Source organism: Penaeus monodon, unplaced genomic scaffold (genome assembly GCF_015228065.2).
Source record: "Penaeus monodon isolate SGIC_2016 unplaced genomic scaffold, NSTDA_Pmon_1 PmonScaffold_842, whole genome shotgun sequence".
NCBI classification, from domain to species: domain Eukaryota; kingdom Metazoa; phylum Arthropoda; class Malacostraca; order Decapoda; family Penaeidae; genus Penaeus; species Penaeus monodon.
Window position 1 is genome coordinate 35001 of NW_023663682.1, and position 11016 is coordinate 46016.

Consider the following 11016-nt stretch of genomic DNA (forward strand, 5'->3'; position numbering starts at 1 on the left):
ATACCACTACTTCGCAAAGGCTCATTCTTCCTTGAGAGCGTGCTAAGGGTTTCAAGACAAAATTTATGGAGGAAAAAGGCTCTATATATATTGGTTCTTTTTCTTTAAATTGCATCACAGGAATTCATCATTTGGACGCTGAAACTCTTAAAACGGTTCTAAATGCAGACATCCTTACGACTGCGGATGGCGAGCGGATGGCCCAAATACACCTGTAGACTAAATAGAGCGCCCAAGGGTGGGCTCGAACCCCGGACCCCGAGATTAAGATTCTCGTGCTCTACCGACTGAGCTAGCCAGGCTTGTGTGACGACAATTCATGAAACTGGTCTGTTTCTGTAGGTGGAACTGTGTTTGTTAGTGAATTCTTCATGATATATATATATATATATATAAAATATATATATATATATATATATATATACATAATATATATATATATATATATAAAATATATTTTATATATATATTATATATATATATACATTTTGTGTCTTATGTGTATGTACATACTTTTTTTTTTCGGGGGTTGTTTTCTAGTCGTGTCCTTTTTAAAATTTTGTGCAATGTATCATATTCTTGGTCCCGGCAATATCTGAATCTGTTTTTTTTTCTCTCTCTCCATTACCTTGATGCATACAGATGGGTGTTAGTGTCTCATCATGTATCATGTGACCCGAGTGATTTCTCTACAACGAGTTTTTGTTTAAAATTAAAGCACAGCTGCCTCCACATTACTTGATTTTATCAGAAATTAAAAACAAATTAAAATTAATAGGAGACAATAATACCGAATAGGTGTAAAAGTTCTAGTTGACTAAAATACAAACTTCTCAGTTTGACTAATAATCCGAGGTATGTAGATATATATTGATTGATATCCTGACACTACAATGAATCATAACATTTTATTTTTTATTTTTGGCCATCTGCGATCCTATCACTGAAAAACAGACGTTCCTTTTGATGTTCATTTAGTATTTTTTTACCGCTTTATTGAGAAATGCACGACTCGTAGTGACTTGACATGTAGTTCTTTGTACGAATATGCACTGCTCGATCGCTTTGGAATAAATTCTAAGTATCTGGTAATATATGTGTAGTGTACGGCTGCGCACTCGCCGACTCTAAGGTCGATCCCCGCCGGGCCCTGACATCGTCCTCGGGCGCCGAGTGGTTGAGGCTGGGTCTTTACCATGCCACATGCCTGCCTTCTCTACCACGGAACAAAGGACGTGGGGAACCCCTGCGATGCTGCCATTGATTTTGGATGGACGTCCCGGGCCCCGCTTCCCCCAAACGAGGCGGGCAGTGTTACAAAATGATTGAACAGGTTATAAAAATAACCAAAGAACGTATTTTAAACCAAGTCTCGTTACTTGGATGGTGTTGAGTCTCCGAGAAAAATAAAAGATTTATTAATTTCCCAAGTCCCTACCGTAGATATTACAGCCCGAAAAAATACAATTTTCGCGTAAATTGTACATTACCAGTTTCCCTAGCTATCCTTTCCTTCTAAAGTGTCGTAGTAACCCCTGACGAGGGTAAGGGTCGTTACATAGTTTGTTCTTCGCTTTTTTTTCTTTTTCCTCTCTCTCTTTTCAGGGTTGTGTTTGGGGTCTTTTGGGTTTTTTTCGACTGCCGAACTATCGGGTTGGTGGTTCTTTGCTTTATCTATCTTCGCTTCGCGCCATGCCTGGGGCATGGCCTGAGGTCTTTTTCGGGTATAAATACCCCTAGTTTTGTGAGGGGAAGGACAGTTGGGTCCTGATTTCTGTGCCAATAGGGGTTTCCGCTCTCGGTGTTTGGCTCGCTTTGGATTTACTTCGCTTTGGATTTACCTCGCTTCACGCCAGGATTGACGAACTCTTTTTTTTATCACAAAGCTAAGTATTTATTGGTTGTGTGTAGGAGACACCGGGTCTCTTTTGGACTTTGCGTGTGACACGCTTCATCACCATCTGTGGTGCACTCTTTCACTGTCCCAAAGCGGCACTTGGTGAACTCAAAGTGTCAGAGTAAAAAAGGCCCCATCACACAGAAGGACCTGCTTGAGGATCCGTACCTCCCGTGTGCCATTCCTTGATTTTTAAAATAAGTCAATACTTAGTTTCCTTCCCTCAGCTCGAGGGTCCGTAAACCTCCTGGGAGGAAGGTTTATTTCAATAAGTCTCGCCCATAATAATTTCAGGGCCATTTTACTTTTTACTTTCTTTTACTTTGTCTCGATTTGTTGTCTTGATACCTGCCCGACCTTGTGGGTGTCAGGCAGTCCGTGATCTTGTGGTCTCCTTTGGCGTTATTTTCTTCTATTTGGCCTTCGACTCTAAATTATGTCTCTTACATGATATTTCTAAATATTTATTTTATCGTTTACACAAATGTCTTTATGCAGAGTTTATCAGCACTAGTTTGTTTTGCTTTTTTTTTCACAGTTAATCTCCATTTTGGGTTGGAAATTAACTTGTTCATATTAGGGATTGATATGTGTTCGTGCTACACTCTGATTAAAAATACTTAAGGAGTTGGGACGCCAACTAGGAGTGAAATTGCCTTTGGGAAATCATCTTTGAGTATATCTGGTGTGGCTTTCACGTGCATCACCCCCGCTGTGATCAAATTGGTGATGTACGCATCTATGAAATTTCCCATGACTGAATTCCTGTAGACCTCCCTAATGAGTGCGATTTGCTCAATAATAAATATCATACTACGTAGAGCTTTCACTCGGTCCCAGTCAAATGAAAAAATGATATTTACGACATCTAAGTTCTGGTTCAGACTAAGGCTGAATGCTTGAAACTTTCTTGGGCTCGGGTCTCCTTAACGCACATTGCTGGTTACTCTATCTCGCAACCCCTGAAAGGCTGTAAGAAGCTAGATGAATCGGAGTATATTAAGCTGATACTCTAGAACAGACCAAAATTTGCTATAAACCCGGGTTCCCACTTCCAGCAGGTGGATGCTCAAACTGAAGGGAAGAGGAAGAATTTTATGATCTTGCTTTTTCTTCCCCAACACGTCCACGCAGACGCTCAGCCTACGCTATCTCCCTTTTCACATTTACACACTTACACATCCAACATTTAGCACATACATCCTGTACTTTCCTTCCACCCTTCTTTCATACAACATTCACACCCCCATACACAACACACACGGTTCCCGAACCTACTAATCGGGTGGTGGCAGCGTGCCGTAGGCCTGGAATCTTACATCTGTTCACTGCAGACGAATCTTTTTCCCAAATTAAAACTATATTCTCGGTTGAGCCCGAACTCAACCAGACATATTGAATTCTACTGGGTCTACGCCCCGCTACAATATGTTTTTCCAAATCTCCTGCAGGTCCTAAAATCCTTCAGAAAGACGGTCACATCTAGCTGGCGGCGACGTCTGATGGGATGCAAGTGCCACAAGCAATGGCCAAGAAAAGGCACTGACAAACACGCGTATGCATACACATACAAACATATACAAATGCATAGATATATATCTTTAATGTTTAAGTGTATATATACAAATGAAAATATTTTTAAATAAATAAACATACGCGTGCGTGTGTCACATATGTATATATATATGCGTGTGTGTATAAATCGGTATATGCAAAACTGGAACAAGTATGCATGAAATAACCCAATAAAGTTAAATGTATGTTTCATTTATCTACTTACCTAAATTGCGCTTTTGCATGTGGTCGGGTATCTTAACAATCAATCTTATAAACTTTTAGGGCAACTTAGATTAAACTGTCTAATAATCACTGACGCCAAAGCTAATGAGCGTTTTTGTCAGTATTTATAGAGAGTCAAACAGTGCCTGCGGATGGTGACGGTGGGCCCAATGTACATGTGGGAGACTAAGTAGAGGGGCCCAAAGTGGGGCTCGAACCCACGACCCCGAGATTAAAAGTCTCGTGCTCTACCGACTGAGTTAGCCGGGCTGCTATTGAAGGAATCATGAACTTATTTTCACCAATGTGTCTGAAGAGAAGGCCTAACTTTGATATAGAGTGTTGAATTTTGTTTATCTAACGCGTTCTTTTAAGATTCTTGTTAACTTTTTCATATCCCTGAATCCGTTCAGTGATTCTACTGAGAAAGGTATATTTTATCTAAGCCTATGCTTAAAGAGTAGGGAATAGTTCGTAGTGTTTCAACAAGAACTAATGGAGGAGCGGCAATTTGTGCATGTATAGAATCTAAAAGTGACTGTATCCAGTTTAGTTTCTTTGGCATTGCTTTAAATTTTGCGGATTAAGCATAGATGCCTCCACACGTTTGATTCATTTCTTTTTCTCAGTATGAAAATAAACGTCGTGTAGACAAATAACCAGCCAGAGATTAACAGGGAAAAATTTTATACAGATAGGATCTAATTTTCTACCAGCCGACACTGTTATCGATATCTCAGTTTGACATTCACATGTTAAAAACCCGAGGTATGTAAAGTATTTTAATAAACAACCAGCCACTACAAAAATCACTAACTTTCCCCTTTTGTCTTCGCTATGTCGTTGTGACCTTATCACGGAGGACAAACTCTTTCCCTCTAACGAAGTTCATTACATTACTAGCGGTTTTACTAAAAAAATGCACGACTCGTAGTACTGCACGTGTAGGTCTTTTTTCTAATATATACTATCCGATCACTTTGCAGAAAATTCCAAGTGACTGAAACCTTTTAAGCTACAGTAGGTCCTCAGATGTTTTCGGAACCCGTAGTTGGCGACGTTGCTCCAAGGTGAGGTATGGCCTAATGGAAAATACCGATTCAAACACCCAGCCCAGAAAGTAAGTTATGAAATCTATCGACTCATACACATAGAACATATATATACATACAAACATATACAGAACGTATACACATATATATATATATATATATATGTATATATATATATTATATATATATAATAATATATATAATATATATTCTAGATATTAATGTTATGTGTGTAATACATAGTTGTGGTTCCTCATTTATTAGCACGATCGTATCAAAGATGGATAAACTGGGCGTCACTCTTGTAACGCTGCGGAGGAAGTGACATGCGGACACATAGAGCGGGCCCGTATCAGACCTGGTTCAGATTCTGAAATGATAGCTCTCTGTATATATTGGTATGTGTACTATATGTAGATAGATATTTAGGCAAGATGTGGTTATAAATACATAGGTAGGTGTGTAGACAAGATAGGGTGTAATATATGCGCACACACACACATATATATATAGCATATGAATATACTATTTACACAAAAACACATACATATGTATGTTGTTATGTAAGCTTTCCTCTGCACAGTGACACCATCTGGCCAGGACAGGATGGTAATATAAACCATTAATTACGTACGATTATTTTCACGTGAAAGTCGATATATGAGCTCATTCTGATCTTTATTTATATTCTTCATATTACTCCATGATCACAATTAGCCATGTGATTAGTTCATATAGCATGTTTATTATATACCTGCATATCCATTCATGGCTTCTAGAAATTTGTTGCATGATTATTTAGAAGCAGAAGTCAAGCTCATTTTAACAATATATTATGAACTATGGGTTCAGTAGATTAGCCATCATCTCCCACATATCGTTAAATATCTATGCACCATCCTTATCATAATATACTGATAACAAGAGTATATATTATGAGCCGTTAAAGAGGGAAGTAATATATATATATATAGATATATATTATATATTTATATTATATAATATATATATATATATAGATATATATATATATGTATATATATATATGTATATATATCATATATACATATATTATAGTATATATCTATATAATATATATATACATATATAAATATATATATATATATATATATTATATATATAGATTAGATAATATACATAATAGAGATATAGTATATAGATATAGATATATTAGAATAATTATATATATATATATTATTAGATGTATATATATATGTAGTTTAATATATATTATATCCATCTTATATATATTTTAAATTTTAAAATTTTTTTTAATTAAAATGATAAACAAAACACCAACAATAAACATTATATATATATATATAATATTTTTAATTTAATTTATATATATATATATATATATATATATATATATATATATATATATAGTTATGTCATAATATATATATATTATATATGTATAATATATATATATAGATATAGATTATAACTATATATATACATATCGAATAGATATATACATGATAATAGATTATAGATATATTATATATAAATAATATATATATATGTATATAGTATATATATGTATATATTATAATATATATATGAGTAGTATATATATATATATATATAGATATATACATGAGATAGAGAGAGAGATATAAGAGGAGATAGAGTAGACAGAGACAGAGAGGGATAGAGATGAGAGAGAGAGCGAGATAGAGGGATAGATAGTAGAGATATAGAGAATATATAGGGCAGAGATAGAGATAGAATATATAGATGATAGAAGATATATAGAGAGAGATAGGGATAGAGATAGAGAGAGCGTCGAGATGTAGAGAGAGTATAGAGAGAGATATATTAAGTACAGATATATGAGGATAACATATAGATATATAAGATAGAATATATATATATATATAATAGCCGAGGGGATATAGATAGTATATGAGATAGAAAGATATTAGATAGATATAGATAGTAGAGATATATATATATAATATATAGATATATATACATATATTATATAGATATATATAGCTATAAGAATATATATAGAGTATAGATATAGAGAGAGAGAAGATATATTAGGTGATAGATAGAGACAGATATATATATAGATATATATATAGAGATATATAGAGAGATGATATGTATATATGTAATAATATTATATCGATAGATATAGGATATATGAGAGCTGTTTAGTATAGATATATATATATATATATATATATAAATATATATATAAAATATAAATAGTGTATATATATTAAGAGATAACATATAATATATATATGTGATAATATATATATATAAAAATATATTAGATATTATATATATAAAATATATATATATACATATATATAATATATATATATATCATATATATATATATATATATATATATAATATATATATAATATATATATTACTTCCCTCTTTACCAGGGCATCCCACTAATATATATCTTTGTTTATTCATGATATTATGATAAGGTGGTGCTAGATATTTACGATGTATGTGGAGAATGATGGCTAAGTACTGAAACATAGTTCAGTATATATTGGTTAAAATGAATATTGACTGCCTTTCTAAAATAATCATGCCAAACAAATTCTAGACGCCATGAAGGGATATGCAGGGTATATAATAAAAACAGCTATATGAACTAATCACATCGCATAAATATTGTGATATGGAGTAAGTAATATGAAGAATATGAAATAGATCAGAAATGAGCTCATATATCTACTTCGCGTGAAAATAATCGTACGTAATTAATGGGTTTATATTACCCATCCTGTGACTGGCCAGTAGATCGGTTGTCATGTTCAGAGGAGAAAGCTTAATAACAACATACATAGTATGTGTAGTGTGAAATGTATATTCATATGCTATAATATATGTGGTGTTGCGCATATAACCTCACACACCTATCTGCTACACACCTACCTATGTATTATAACCACATCTGCCTAAATATCTATTACATATAGTACTATACATATATACAGAATCTATCATTTTAGAATCTAGAACCAGGTCTGCCGATAGCGGGCCCCGCTCTTATGGTGGCCATGTCACTTCCTCCGCAGCGTTACAAGGAGTGACGCCAGTTAGTCCATCCTATGATCCAAATCGTGCTAATAAATGGAGGAACCACAACTATGTTTACACACATCACATGATATATAATATATAATATATATATATATATAGATATATATATATATATATATATATACATATATTATATGGTGTATACGTTCTGTATATGTTGGTATTGTATGTATATGTCTATGTGTATGAGTCGATAGATTTCATCAAACTTACTTCTGGCTGTGTTTTGAACGGTATTTTCCATTAGCCAATACACATTTCCCTTGGGAGCAAACGTCGCCAACTACGGTTCCAGCGAAAACATTCTGAGACCTACGGTAGCTTTAAAATGTTATCGCACTTGGAATTTTCTGCAAAGTTGATCGGGATAGTATGTATATAGAAAAAATACCAAACTGGGCAGTACTACGAGTCGTGCATTTTTCAGTTAAGAACCGCTAGTAATGCTAATGAACTTGGTTAGAGGGAAAGAGTTCTGTTCCTCCGTGATAAGGTCACAAACGACATAGCGAAGACGAAAGGTGAAGTTAGTGATTTTTTGTAGGGGCTGGTTGTTTATTAAAATACTTTCAGATACCTGCGGGGTTTCTAAACATATGTGAATGTCAAACTGAGATATGATAACAGTGGCGGCTGGTAGAACTTAGCATCCTATCTGTATAAATTTTCCATGTTAATTCTCTTGCTGGTATTCGTCTACACGACGTTTATTTTCATACTTGAGAAAAAAGAAAGTAATCAACCGATGTGGGGGCATCTTATGCTGAATCCGCAAAGTTTTGTGAAAGCAATGCCAAAGAAACTAAACTGGTATACAGTCACTTTTAGCTTTATACATGCACAAATTGCCGCTCCTCCATTAGTTCTGGAAACAACTACGAAAATATCCCTACTCTTTAAGAATAGGCTTAGATAAATTCTACCTTTTCTCAGATAGAACACTTGAACGGATTTCAGGGACTATGAAAGTTAACAAGAATCTTAAAAAGAACGCGTTAGCATAAACAAAATTCAAACTCATAATCAAAGTAGGCCTTCTTCAGACACATTGGATGAAAATAAGGTTCATGATTCCTTCAATGCAGCCCGGCTAACTCAGTCGGCTAGAGCACGAGACTCGTAAATCTCGGGGTCGTGGGTTCGGCCCCACGTTCGGGCGCTCTAATGTAGTATTGCCAACATGGTACATTGGGCCCAACCGCCTCTCACCAATCCGCAGGCCCTGTTTGACTCTCTAAAAATAATGACGAAACGCTCATTAGCATGGCGTCAGTTGATTATTTAGACAGTTTAATCTAAGTGCCCTAAAGATTATAAGATTGATTGTTAAATACGCGACCACATGCCAAAAGCGCAATAGCGAAGTAGAATAATGAAACATTACATTTAAACTTATGGGTATTTATGCAGACTTGTTCCAGTTTGCATATACGATTTATACCACACACCGCATATATATATAATATGTGACACACGCCACGCGCTATGTTATTATTTACACAGATTTCATTTGTATATATACACTTAAACATTAACAATTATCTATCTATGCATTTGTATAGTTTGTATGTATGTTGTATACGCGTGGTTGTCAGTGCCTTTTCTTGGCCATTGCTGTGGCACTTGCATCCCACAGACGTCGCCGCCAGATAGATGTGACCGTCTTTCTGAAGGAATTTTAGGACCTGCAGAGGATTGGAAAAACATATTGTAGCGGGGCGCAAACCAGTAGATTCAATAGTCTGGTTGAGGTTCGGGGGCTCAACGAGAATTAGTTTTAATTTGGGAAAAGATTCGTCTGCAGTGAATCAGATGTAAAGATTCCAGGCCTACGGCACGCTGACCCACCACCGATTAGTAGGTTTCGGGAACCGTCGCTGTGTGTTTGGGTATGGGGTGTGAATGTTGTATGAAAGAAGGGTGGAGGAAAGTACAGGATGTATGTGCTGAATGTTGGATGTGTAAGTGTGTATATGTGAAAAGGGAGATAGCGTAGGCGAGCGTCTGCGTGGACGTGTTTGAAGAAAAATGCAAGATCATAAAATTCTTCCTCTTCCCTTCAGTTTGAGCATCACCTGCTGGAAGTGGAACCCAGGTATAGCAAATTTCTGGAAGTGGGAACCCAGGTATAGCAAATTATGGTCTGTTCTAGAGTATCAGCTTAATATACTCCGATTCATCTAGCCTTCTTACAGCCTTTCAGGGGTTGCGAGATAGAGTAACCAGCAATGTGCTGTTAAGGAGACCCGAGCCAAGAAGTTTCAAGCATTCAGCCTTAGTCTGAACCAGAACTTAAGATGTGTAAATATCATTTGTTCATTTGACTGGGACCGAGTGAAAGCTCTACGATAGTATGATATTTATTATTGAGCAAATCGCACTCATTAGGGAGGTCTACAGGAATTCAGTCATGGGAAATTTTATAGATGCGTACATCACCAATTTGATCACAGCGGGGGTGATGCACGTGAAAACCACACCAGATATACTCAAAATTACTCAATGTATTTTCACTCCTAAGTTGGCGTCCCAACTCCATAAGTATTTTTAAACAGAGTGTTAGCACGAACACATGCAATCCTAGTATGATAAGTTAATCTCCAACCCAAAATGGAGATTAACGAAAAAAAAAAAAAACAAAACAAACTAGTGCTGATAAACTCTGCATAAAAACACTTGTGTAAACATAAGAAATATTTAGAAATATCATGTAAGAACAATTTAGAGTCGAAGGCCAAATAAAGAAATAACACCAAAGGGACCACAAGATCACGGACTGCCTGACACCCACAAGGTCGGGCAGGTATCAAGACAACAAATCGAGACAAAGTAAAAGAAAGTAAAAAGTAAAATGGCCCTGAAATTATTATGGGCGAGACTTATTGAAATAAACCTTCCTCCCAGGAGGTACGGATCCTCGAGCTGAGGGAAGGAAACTAAGTATTGACTTAGTTTAAAATCAAGGAATGGCACACTGGAGGTACGGATCCTCAAGCAGTGTTCCTTCTGTGTGAAGTGGTCCTTTTATACTCTGACACTTTGAGTTCACCAAGTGCCGCTTTGGGACAGTGAAAGAGTGCACCCCACAGATGGTGATGAAGCGTGTCACACGCCAAAGTCCAAAAGAGACCAGGTGTCTCCTACACACAACCACTAAATATACTTAGCTTTGCGGAGACA

At 35.7% G+C, this 11016-nt stretch overlaps 1 non-coding gene across 1 annotated transcript; it reads right to left on the bottom strand.

Annotated features, from left to right (window-relative positions):
* Positions 1 to 3873: 3873 nt before the first annotated feature.
* Positions 3874 to 3946, bottom strand: Trnak-uuu. Its single transcript has one exon. It is a non-coding gene; the product is annotated as a tRNA-Lys (tRNA).
* Between the last annotated feature and the right edge of the window lie 7070 nt (positions 3947 to 11016).